The sequence below is a fragment of the Sceloporus occidentalis genome, unplaced genomic scaffold (genome assembly GCF_023333645.1).
Source record: "Sceloporus occidentalis isolate IW3139 unplaced genomic scaffold, rSceOcc1.0.p SCAF_1, whole genome shotgun sequence".
Classification (NCBI taxonomy): Eukaryota; Metazoa; Chordata; class Lepidosauria; order Squamata; family Phrynosomatidae; genus Sceloporus; species Sceloporus occidentalis.
Genome location: NW_028316981.1, coordinates 51,593,837 through 51,607,018, shown reverse-complemented (window position 1 = coordinate 51,607,018; position 13,182 = coordinate 51,593,837). Strand labels below are relative to the sequence as shown.

At 40.9% G+C, this 13,182-nt stretch overlaps 1 protein-coding gene across 2 annotated transcripts in view; it reads left to right on the top strand.

The window, feature by feature from the left end:
• The window catches only part of LOC149321400 (netrin-4-like), a 104,704-nt gene that overhangs the window by 24,608 nt on the left and 66,914 nt on the right, over positions 1-13,182 (top strand). The window lies entirely within an intron of this gene.

Sequence of the window (13,182 nt, the reverse complement as noted above, 5' to 3'; positions counted from 1 at the left end):
CTGGAAATTATACATAATAAAAAGTGAAATACTGTTTCAGGAGAGGCTGGCTATGGGCAGCTCCACACACTTATGGCAGCCATGTGTTCTTCTTCATGGAAGATGGTCTTCCATTTGAAGGGCTACCAGAGGACTTTTCTTTGTTTGAAGCCACCCTCTATTTGAAGGACTCTTCAGTCCAAGTCCATTTTAAATATAAGACACCAGGAGAAATACAAGATGCCTTGAATTTCTCCATCAGCAGTCAGTGCCTGAATGCATACTGAGGACACACACCTGGTTCCCACAATGGATAGACATATTGCATTTCTGCTTACAAGACAGTCATTTATATATTTATACATGAATATAGCAGTATATGCAAATTTTGCATGAATCTTTGTCCTCTCTTGTGGTGATGCTCATGGGGCCATCATAGTCACAGGTGAATGAGCATCTCCATATGTGTCACAAAACTTATCCAGCCTGTTTACTGATGACCACTAGCTTATGCAGATAGTTGTGGGCACCGAGGTCTACATCAGCACATGCACACAGATGTTTCTTGTTGAGCTGAAGGTACATTTTTTAAAAAAAATATTCAGTTACTCAGTTTTCTTTTTAGAGGACACGTAAGAGATTTTAAAACAGATATACCTTTTGTGATATTTTCAGGTGATAGTTTTATTGTATAAAACAGTTATGCTCTGTACTGTCATGAGACATAAGGGACTAAGAATATTTCCAGTGCCTCCATTTTTTACAAATTCCAGATCAGGTCCTCATACCAAAAGTAGTTTCAGCTATAGTGTGTCTCTGCAGAAGGATCTTGTGCATGTCAAGTACAGCCGTCAAGTAAAGTGTGTTGCCTGACAGCTGGAATTCAGTTCTGGTTGTTTGTTACATTACATCAAGTATGTTTACAGCAACTTGACATACGTATTATGTTTTATGTTTTCCAAAAGATCTTCAGTGTGACATCTATCGTGTTCAGGCTTTCTTCTGTCTGACCTCTATGGCACATCTTCACACATTTTTTGTACTGCATAGCAGCTCAATGGATTACTACTAGCATGCTGGATCATGTGGTGATGACCAATATTTGTACAGTAGTGTTAAGGTACCTTGCTACAATGACACAACTGCTTGGATAGTCTTGCAACAGTTGTTCCTGCAATTGCTTGCCAGACCATCCGTTTTTAATCATTCCTATGAGTTTGGCATGCCAAATTGTCCCTGGGCCTCTGAACTTTTAAATGATACTGGAGACATGCAGTCAGTGTTTTGGCTAGTAAAGTCTAGTTTATTTTCCAAAGAAATGCGGCAATCCCACAATAAGTAGGCCATCATCTGTGTACTTATGAGTTTCTCTTGGCCATTCCAATTATGCTTTCAGGATGTATATTGCCTGTTTTCAACGTGTACCAGTTACATTTTAGAATAACTGATGTGTAGGGCAAAAATACTGTCTGGGTCAATATGTAAATACTACCTGTCGTGGCAAATAGCCATCTATATTTCTATAATGTAGGCAGCTGTGGACAGTAAGTGTGCATGGTATCAGGCAATGAAACAATTTATTTTTATTTGGTTTATATTCCATATGTATGTATGTATGTATGACTGTAGCAGATTTTGAATGGAACACTAGAACAATACTATATTTCTGTGTCACCATTTCCAGAATAACTCACACATACACTTAAAGTGAGCTCTGTTTTGGATACTGCTCCAAGGCCTCAATCACCTTTGTCCAGCCTTGGGAATTAGGCTTAAAAGTAGAGTTTTGTTGTAACCTGGAAGACCCAATGTTACAGTTGTCCAAATGAGTCACATGATTCTTACTCGTCCCCATCATTCAAAGGTGTAGGCTATGGCAGTATAACCATTGCCTTGTAGTTGATCTTCTGACAACACAATCCTTTACAGCAGGGATGGGCAAGTGATGGAGACTTAGGGGGCTTCCTTGCCCTCCAGAAGAGAGCTCTAGTGCACTCCATTGTCCACAGCCTTGAAAGCAAAAATAACAAGAACAAAAACCCAATATAATGTTCCCTATAGCTCCATGTGGGATGGTAGAGAATAATTTTGCCATGCTTCAAGGCCTCCAGCCCATACTTTTCAACAGGAAATGACCAGAAAGTCGGGTTCCAGATTATTTCCTTACTGGGGAAAAAAGCTTCTCCTGAATTAAAACAACTTCAGGGGTCAAAATGTGGCATATTTCCCCTTATGAGCCATGGGGGCATGCCCATTAGAGGTTCTGGGGAACCTAGGAAGTCACAATAACAGTTTGAAGAACCATAGTTTCTGCCCCACTGCCCCCACCACCACCACAAAATGAAGAATATACACAAAGTTGCATGGCATTCATCAGTTTGATGATGCAGTATGTTTTAATAGTAAACAGTGATTCAGGCATAGATATTTACTCTGAATGTCATATGTGCTCTTTTGCTGTTACCAAGAGAAGTTGATTTCACATCATCTGGCCAGGTTTATGCAGTTCTTCAGTCACATATGATCAGGTTTCTAGTTTTACTTTCACCAACATTGTACCAATTAAACTTAAGATGTGATCAAAAGAATAAGCTTAGGCTCAAGATTGAAGCAGGCTGGCATAGAGTTTAAGGTCTCAAATGAGAGAGAAATGGGAAAAGATACAAGATTTTCTTTTTCATACTGTCAGTGGGTACACATGAGGATCTGGGAAATTAGAAGCACATTTTTTAATAAAGTAGAACATCCGGAAATGAGAACAAGAAGTCACTCCTGAAGACAAAGTTTAGAGCAAAGGAAGGTTGTCCATTGTGACATTCCACTTTAAAGTCAGAGGAAGTGCAGGTCAGGATATTCCTGCACCACAGAATGCAAAGACTTCATTTGCTTGCTTGTTTGTTTTCATTTCTGCTAAAATGTACAAAATATAAAGCCCTTAAAATCCCATTCATTTCATGTGCAAGTATGGGTGACAAAGGACGCCAGTGAAATGGACTTGTCAACTAGAATTCACAAGGAGAGAGAAACTGGGTATGCCTGCACAAGGTTGCTATTGCTTTAGCAATGTGTTAAATATACCTTGCTTGACAAACATGTTTGAGATCTGTTATCCAATGCTTCCCCAGACCTTACCTTAAAAAGATAGCAGGTGCTTTTATTAAAAAAAAGTATAAACAAAACATCTGTGGATCAACTAATGGATTTTCTGTTCAAAGACTTGGAAGGGCCATTTAGTTCATCACACAGCCAGTAATAGAATCCACAACTAAAGAACCCCCATGAGGTGACCATCAAACTGAGTAAACATCTCCAATAAAGCAGATCTACCACCTTCCAGAGGATTTATTCCACTGTCAAACAGCTCTTACCACTAGGACATTCCGTGTAATGCTTACCTGGGATCTCCTTGTTTTTTTAACTTAGAATCATAGAATCGTAGAGTTGGAAGAGACCGCAAGGGCCATCCAGTCCAACCCTAGACCATGCAGGAAATCACAATCAAAGCATCCCCGACAGATGGCCATCCAGCCTCTGCTTAAAGACCTCCAAGGAAGGAGACTCCATTACACTCTGAGGGAGTTTATTCCACTGTCAAACAGCCCTTACTGTCAGGAAGGGAGCTTGCATCCATTGTTCTGCGTTCTAGTCTCTGGAGCAGCAGAAAACAAGCTTGCTCCCTCCTCAACATGACATCCCTTCAAATATTTAAACAGGGCTATCATATCACCTCTTAACCTTCTCTTCTCCAGGCTAAACATCCCCAGCTCCCTAAGTCTTTCCTTATAGGTCATGGTTTCCAGACCCTTCACCATTTTAGTCGCCCTCCTTTGGACACACTCCAGTTTCTCAATGTCTTTTTTGAATTGTGGTGCCCAGAACTGGACACAATATTCCAGGTGGGGCCTGACCAAAGCAGAATAGAGTGGCACTATTACTTCCCTTGATCTAGACACTATACTTCTATTGATGCAGCCTAAAATTGCATTCGTCTTGTTAGATGCTGTATTGCACTGTTGGCTCATGTTCAACTTATGGTCTACTTGGACTCCTAAATCCCTTTCTTCACATGTAGTCTTGTTCAGCCAGGTGTCCCCCATCCTATATCTGTGCATTTCATTTTTCCGCCCTAAGTGCAGTATCTTCTCCGTGTTGAATTTCATTTTGTTAGCATTGGCCCAGCTTTCTAGTCTATTCAGCTCATTTTGAGTCTTGATCCTGTCCTCTGGGGTATTAGCTACTCCTCCTAATTTGGTGTCATCTGCAAATTTGATAAGTATACCCCCAATTTTGTCCTCCAAGTCATTGATAAAGATGTTGAATAGCACTGGGCCCAGGACAGAGCCCTGTGGGACCCCACTGGTCACTTCTCTCCAGGATGAAAAGGAGCCATTGTTGAGCACCCTTTGGGTTCGGCCGGTCAACCAATTACAAATCCATGTAACAGTTGCCTTGTCTAGCCCACATTTCACTAGCTTGTTTGCGTGGTATTCTTGAGGGCAAGAATGAATTTAGCAAAGATTTACATTCCTAGTAGGAATGTACTAAATTCATTCTTGCCCTCCTAGATGTGAGAAAGTTGTCAACAAATGCACAATTTTCCTCCTAGATGTGAGAAAGTTGTCAAAAACTGCACAATTTTTGAAGACTATTTGCAGTTTCATTTATTCTGTAAAAATATGCATGGGGCTTTTTTTGCAACTATTTCTGTGTAGGAAACGACATTGATGTCTTTGGAGGAAAATTATTATCTGTGCATAGCACTTGCTTTTCTCCACAGAAACATTATTTTCTGTGCAAAATGTGTGTTTTTTAATATATATTTCATATTGTTTTCTGCATTGGAAACTTTTCTTTTCTTTTCTGCAGAAATTAGTTTTCTGTGGAAGAAAAACCATGTGCATTTTTCGCACAGAATAAGTCCTGATTGTAAACTATAAAAATTCTCAACCACACATGATTCTCATCAAGCTTTCTTAACACTTAGGGGGAGGGGGACATTTTTGATCATTTAAAAGTATTTAAAAATATTTTTTCATTTCTAATTCATAGTGTACCTATGGACAGTCCCTGTCTGAAGATCACTGTTTGGTAAAATTATTTGATCAGGGCCAGGCTGTCCTGTTTTGGTTCCAATGCAAGTCTAGGTCCCCAAGAGAGAATACAGGAGGCAACAGACCATGAGCAAATTCCCAAGGGATGTGTGGCTCTTCAGCAGGGATGCAACATAGTCAGGCTAGCCTGAGTCAAACTCAGTCAAGCAGTCAATCCAAATGACAGTCCAAAAGGAAGATCTAAAAGTGTAGTTTTTAAACAGAGTAAGGTCTGAAGTTATCAGGCAACAGGAACCAAGACCACCAGTCAGGAATATTGTGTCCACCAGATAGGATGGTTGTGAGTGATCAGTTCCCTGAGGGAGGTGTCAGCATTTATGGTCTATTGTCAGTATGCAGCTGTTCCCTGACTGATGAGCATTTGGTTCTTAAATGCTCCCGCCCCACCACCATAGCCTCTCCTTTTCTCTCCTTCCTTGTTTATGGGAGGTGCTGGTAGCTCTGTGTCATGCTGTTCCAACACTACTATGCCTTCTTGGCCCTGCGCCTCACAAACATGGCACTCTGTCTCATGCTTTTGTACATCTGCCGCTTCATCTCATTATCTGAGTCAGAGTCCTGGGGGTATGGCACAATACAAAATAATAACTGAGCAGCCTAAGGTGGTAGATATTGCACAGAAGCAACAAAATCTTAGGGCAGAGAACTGTCTGCTACATGGCCTAGTCTGGGCTCCCCTTCTACTATTGTTATGTGTGCTGGAGGATGTTGTCACATTGCCAGTGTTGAATAATATCCAGTTCAGCTGTCTTTTCTGCATATATATATATATATATATATTTGCGGGGTGGGGTGGGGTATTTTTTTCTTTGCCTGATAAAGAGTGGTCAGAGTTGCCAAGTCCTCAGTGGAAGGGCATTCCTGCAGTAGGAAATAGTTCAGGAGGAACACCTTCTTCCATCACTGCAGCAAGATATGACAACTTTGGTCAAGTTTGATTCTGGAGTGCTCCAGGGCTATGGCTGGAAAGATGGAAAACAAACTCTGGCAATATACTGAACAGCACCAGGAAGAGCAGGAATGGGAAGAATGGACTGGTTGGCCCTTGAGACCTTTCCAAATCTCTGGTTACTTAGCCTGTATATGCAAACAACTACTGTGTCAACCCCAGAATGCTGTTGCATGAGAGAGGTCACCCCTTTGGACTTTTATCTGGATCTGGTGACATGATCATCCACCTGCCATGTTACTCCATGTGATAAAAACCACAGCTTCCCAAGACAACATAAAATGTGCACATACAGCTAGAGCAGGATGCCACAACCTGCCAGCAATTGTTTTGATCAGGTAGCATTCCAATTATCAGAGCAGATATTTTGCAGTGGCAGTGATCATGATAGTCATGAGTTGGAAGCACTCAACAGGTTAAACCAACCCCACCTCAGGGGCCACCTATTGAGTAACAGGATAGTTGAATCAGCAGCAGATCCGCTTTGGCCACCATGGCCAAAATGCTCATTGCAATTCTTTAGTCATTCCAACTTCCAGCTGGAAAAGATCGGTGAAGGGATTAGTCAGTCCTAAAGGCAAGTGCCCAAATGTTATGATTAGGGCTGTCTGTTCAGCATTTCCCTGAACTTGAGCTACAGAGGAGATAAAATGCAGAGGCAGGGTGGGGGAAGCAGTTAACCCCAGCAGAATAAACACATCGATAGCACCACCAGGTTCTGCTTCCCCAGAGAAAAGGCTTAGAGCAGGGGTGGTTATGGATGAATGGGTTGAATGTGGTTTCGTAGCGAGAACATGAGTGATGGGGACAAATCAGTGGTTGGGCACTATGCAAAAGAGATCATATTCTTTTAATGAATCACATCAATATGCTGCTTCTCCTCCTTCTCCTCTTCCACTTGTAAACTAGCCAGGGATCGGATCTGTTTTTCCTAGCATTATTTCTGTACTTCCTGACATACTGGATAGCAGATAGTGAATAGAGCTCTCATCCTTGCATTATTATATAAATGTCTAGCAAAGCTCCTGCTTTTTTTTGTCGGAACCAAATGGAAACAGGGGCAGGAGAGAGGCTGAGCACTACTCCTGTTTGAACTGACCAATCTTCCTTTAAAATGGGAGAGAGAAGCACTTTAAAAAAAATAGAGAATTTACACTGATTAGCCACCTCAGATGTCCAAAGTGCCTCATGCTGGAGTCTTGACAGTCTTCTATTCAGGTGCTAATAAAAATCACATCCTCTTTGTTTCAACAAATGCTGGGCACCAGATGCTGCTAGAGCCATCAAAGAGATTTCCTCAGAAACAGTGGGTGACAAGCTTTCTTCTTTGTCCATCAGAGTTCATTCTAGGTAACTGGTTCAAATCTGACTGAGACTGGCAAACACCCAATGTAATTACTGTTTGAATGCAGTTACTCTACAGCGTGTGTCTGTGTGTGAACTGAGTTTGATAACTCACAGTTGCAGTGCCCAGAGAGATATCCATACCACAAGATCATCATAGTGACTTTGGCAACATAAGTTGCTATTTTGGGACCATATATTTTCAGAGCATTTTATTTTTTACTCATTCATGCAATCATCATTATGATTGGGGAAATTCCTTTTTAACCCCAAACCTAGGCCAAATAAAACGACCTCCTCCCATCCTCTTGGCAGGGAGACCAGATAATGCACAGCTCAAATCCTGGTTCTAGTGTGAACAGACCAGATGATATCCATTCAGCACCAGAACTGGGATATATCTCTTCTAAAATGGATTTTTTTTTTTAAAAAAATGCTATTTGCTCCAGATCTTCCTGGAGCCCTCCATTCTGAAGCCAGGTGGTGGTTTAAAACACATCCCACTGAGTATCTTAGTGCATCAGTTGCTGCCACCAGTTGCTTGCTTTAGGGTTAGGTTAGCCATGTGATCATTGCTGGGCACCTCATTCTGACCTCAAAGTGAAGCAACCCATAGCAGCAGATGCACTGGGCTGTTCTACATGAAATCTGTGTGATCCTAGTGTTGGAATGGAGGGCCTTTGTAACAGGGGAGGGTCAGAGCAGCTGTGGGGACAGGTTACTCTGAGCTGCCCTTGGCCAGTGCAGACCAGAGGAAATAAGTTGAAGATCAGATATTTTTCTTCTTCATTGCCTTTAAGCTAGGTAGTGAACTGAAACTGTGTTCTTGTTAGATATTTGGAATTGTGCAAGCATTCTGTTACATCTTTGTCCCTTTCTGATGGGGGTGGGCAGTTGCTATGATAATGTTTTTGATTTCTATGTGGATAACTTAGGCCTGTTACAGACTGCCATAATAAAGCTGCTTCGGGTCTCTTTGGAGGTATGCTATTTAAATGATGCATGCATCCTAAGAATCCGGAAGTTGCACCAAAGCTGCACTCCAGTGCTTAGGAATGGAGTGTGGCTTTGGTGCGACCTCCGGACTCTTAGGACCCATGCATCATTTAAATAGCATACCTCCAAAGAGACCCGAAGCAGCTTTATTTTGGCAGTCTGTAACAGGCCATCGTTTCTTTTGGCTCCTGAGTTTCAGCAAAACTGTGCAGGTCCTCATCTTAGCAAGTTTTATTGGATGGTTGTTGCTGAAAGATATGGACAAGATGCTTGGTTGTTGTTTTTCAGAGCCCTTCTTGGCCGTTTTGAATTAAATAACTATAGGCCACTTTGTTTTTCTTTTTTAATTGTTGAGTTGGATCAAAATTTAATCTTATTTAGAGCAGGCCCTCTGATTTCAGCAGGGCTGAAGTATGACTTCAGCCTTTAGTGTGAAGTGTTTAGTCTGAAGTTCTTCATTTTGAACTTCAGTATTTAGTCTAAGTGTGACGAAATCTGAATTCCAATTCATTTTTTAAAATGCATTGTTTTAAAAACCTCTTTCTGTCTACTATCAGAACAGCTATGGATGAAAAGCAGAATAGAGGTAAAAATCAAAGAAACAAAATAAGTCCATCATTTTCCTCAGAACTCATTTAAAAAAGAAGCTAACCAATACAATAAACAAATAGATTATTAAGAGTAAAAGGATTAAATTGACACCTGTCATTTGAACAGCACATCTTGTAAGTTATAGGCTAATGATGGGTCTCTTTCACGCTACAGAATTATAGCACTTTGATACCACTTTAACTGTCATGGCTGTATCCTGTGGAGTGCTTGGTTTGTAGTTTATGGTGAGTTATTTAGAATTATCTGCCAGAGTGATCTAGTCCCTTCCCAAACTACAAATCCCAGGATTACCTAGGATGCAGCCATGACAGTTAAAGTGATCTCAAAGTGATATAATTGGGCAGTGTGAAAGAGACCATAGTAACTGTGCCCATTTGTCACCCCTGCTGCTCCTTTAGGAGATGCTAGTTAATATAACATATAGAGAACAAGGTCAGAATTAGGTTCTTTAAATTCATCACTGACCTGTGTGTCTTCATTAGGCCTCTTATACAAACTGTACATAGCTGGACTCTGTATGCAAGATCTGCAAAATATGTACTCATACAAGCCTTATTCAGGAATTATTTTGCTTGCTTGCTTCAACATGCTATCAGGGTGACACCTAATCCCACCTCCCTCCACCATTGCTTTCTTTGTGCAAAAATCAACATGTCTGGAGGGGAGAGCAAGATCTTTTATTTTCCTCATGTTGAGAAGGCAAAGTAAGTAACATCTGAATGTTGGATGAAGTTGAGAACAACACATATTTTTAAGTTACGGGCCAATCATAATACTGTATGTCATGATCGTGTCCATAAGGTCTGAAGCTGAATCATGAAAAGATTCAGCATGTGTGGTCTGGTGATTCTTGGATACACACAATGTATAAGCAATCGCTCTCCCTATCCCCAGGTTGGGTAGCCCTGCTCTTAAGAGAGCAGTTGTGTAACTCGAGGGTACACCTACATCTACCTCTGTCACAGCATGTCCAAGTGGATTCCATGGCTAAGAGAGTATCTTGGCTGGTCAAACAGTTATGGCCTTTGTGAGAAAAGGATATTCTGACTGCAGTAGTTCATACACCACATACTGCAGTACACTTTACATGCAGGCAGCCTTTAAAGATGTCACTGAGACTGCAGCTAGTACTACATGCAGCATCTAGGTTGCTGAATGCTGATACCAAGAGTCCAGAAATCATATGACCCATATTTTAAAAGAATTGCACTAGCTGTCTATATGCTTCTGGTTTGAATTCAAGGTGATGATAATTACATTTAAAGTCCTAGATGGCATCTGACCTCAATACTTAGAGGAGCACCTCTCTTTATCTACATCCGCCCAAGCATTAAGATCTTCTGACTGAGCACTGAAATGTTTTGTGTGTCACACCCATGGAAGAAAAACCATAGTGTATTTGGGAGAGAGACTTTTCTTCTGTGGAGCCCCATTTGTGGAATACCTTACTCTTGGAGTCCTGATCACCACAAGCACTGCCCTCATTTTAGCATCAAGCTAAAAGATGACTTTTTGTCAAACCCTTTAAGGTCTAAGGGTCTTGTTACAGATATAAGAGATTTAAAACTCTTTTAAATTGCTTTATGTTTTAGACTTTTTACATTATTAGACTATTTCTTACCTTTTTTTAAAAAAATGATTTATCTGCTGGTCTGAGATTTTGTGATATATAGCAGGTTTAAAATATTTTAATAAATAAAATAAAAATAATGACAGAGGAAGGGTAGGCCACCATTTTCTGTTCCTGTTATGGACACAGGAAATGTCAAATGCCCGGGCAGAAAAAGAGACCAAGACCAACCATCCAGCTTTATCCTTCCTCCTGTGACCACCCTAAAAATCTGCTTATTTAAAGTATTCATTCTTGCAGGAGAGAATGGATTATTTAACCAATTTCCTCCCATTTGCTGGAATGTCTTTGAAAAGTATAGTTTTCAAAGACATTGTCACAGAGCAGAGAAAGTCTCTTTCATTGACTTACCTCTTACCTGCCTCTCCTACCCCAACATAGCCATACAATGGGCAGGAGGTGGGAGAGACAACTAAGGGTTATTGCTGGCTGGGTTCACGTAGCTGGCATATAGCAATGAGGTCAGCCTCTGGAACCTCTGGAGGAGCTTTGAGGATTATCATCAACCATGTTGAGATAGCCAGCACATGAGAGATGTATACATTTCCAGAGGACCCTGGGGTGTGCAGAGGATCCCTTCATTGAGATGTGCTGGCTATCTCGATATGGCCAGACACTATATGACTGTCAGGAGGAAGGCAGAAGCAGCTGTGGATTGTCACCAGCTATGTTAAAATACCTAGTGTACAAGAATGCAAGCAGTCTCTGAGACCTAGTGGGTTTTTTCATCATTGATCTAGCCCTGTGGGAAGGTATTTCAAAGACAGAGAATCACAGCAGAAATGGACCTTCCCTGGTTGTTGCCAGATTATACCCATTCAGGTAATTGAACTGGGAGGTTTTTTGTATCAGTGAAAGAGTAGGTTGACATGGGAGACGGCATTCCATCAGGTAATCTGGTCTCAATCTGTTTGGGGTTTAAAATGTCACTGGTAGTTTTGTACAGATTCAATATCATTACACAATTTTGATTTCAGTTGGTTGCTTAGGACATGCAAATGGAAAATTTATTTATTTTAAAAAAATAAAAAATATTGCTCATATCTTCCATTTGCAAGATACATTTCTCCCTCATTAATTTTATGACATTTTAAGAATGGTCTGCAATGTCTCTTTCCTCAAGACAAAGATAATCTGCCATAGGAGGCCATGCGTAAGAAGTATCCTGAATCTATGACTCACTCATCTTTCTTGACTTTCTGTTTGAATTCCTGATAAGAGGCGCTTTTGTTGTGGCCACATCTTTCATGCCAACTCTAGACTGAGAGATCAGGTTATAACAACAGAATAATCTCCATCAAGGATGGAGAAACAAAACATGGACACACAAGTGGTAGGAAATCAAATATCTGAGACATTGTCTCTGGAATGAAGATGACCCCCTCCGGTAGAGATAAAACATCAATGAAATGGGGGTGGGGACATGTCATTTCCTGAAGAGAAGGGGGAAGCATCTCTGCATTGTTGGTTCACAGAATTATACAGTTGAAAGTTCTGCAGGGGCCATCTACTCCAACTCTTTACCATGCAGAAATACACAACTAAAACATCCCCAAGAGATGGCCATTCAACCTCTCTTTGAGGACCTCTAAAAAGGAGGGTCCTCCATCATGTAGAAAAGTCTATTCCTCTATCAAATAGTTCTTATCATCAGGAAGTTCTTCCTAATATTTAGAGGAATGTCATTTCTTGTGATTTAAATAATAATAATAAAATTTATTTTTATCCTGCCCCAACTGGGGTGACTTACATTAAAACATACATTCCCGTATCCCAAAATCCCACCCCCATAAAATACAATTAAATGATTTACAATTTAAAACATAGCATAAAATAAAGACAAGAAAACAAACAATAATTTTTTGGTGGTTGGGGATCTATTCAGGAAAGGCCTGCCAGAAGAGATCCATCTTAACAGCTTTTTAAAAGCTGTTCAAAGTGGTAATGTGATGGATCTCATCTGGTGACAACCTCATTTTTATAGGTTGCAGCAAATTCCTCCCAGAGGACCAGAGTGCACAGGGTGGATTATGCAGAAGGAGGTGGTCCCAAAGATAGGTTGGATCCAAGCCATTTAGGGCTTTAAAGGTGATAACCAACACCTTGCACTGGGTTTGGAAACTGATAGTTAGTCAGTGACGCAATTTCAAAATTGGTGTTATATGGTCTCTTCTAGTTGTACCTGAGACCAGTTTGGCTGCTATGTTCTGTACTGATTGGAGTTTCTGAACAAAACACAGGGTAGCCCCATGAAGAGTGCATTACAGAAATCGAGACGGGAGGTTACTAGCACATGTACTACGGTTTCAAGGTTCCTAACATCCAGGAAAGGGTGCAGCTAGCATATCAGCCAAAGCTGATAACAGGCATTAACCTAATTTGTCACCTGGAGTGACGGATCAAGGAGCACCCCACAGACTACGAACACAGTCCTTTGAGGGAAGTGTGACCCTGTCCAGGACTGGAGATTGTATCCCTATACCTGGATTCTGGGTCGCTGCTCTATGTACCTCCGTTTTGTCTGGATTCAGTTTCATTCTCTTTTAACTCATCCAGTCCGT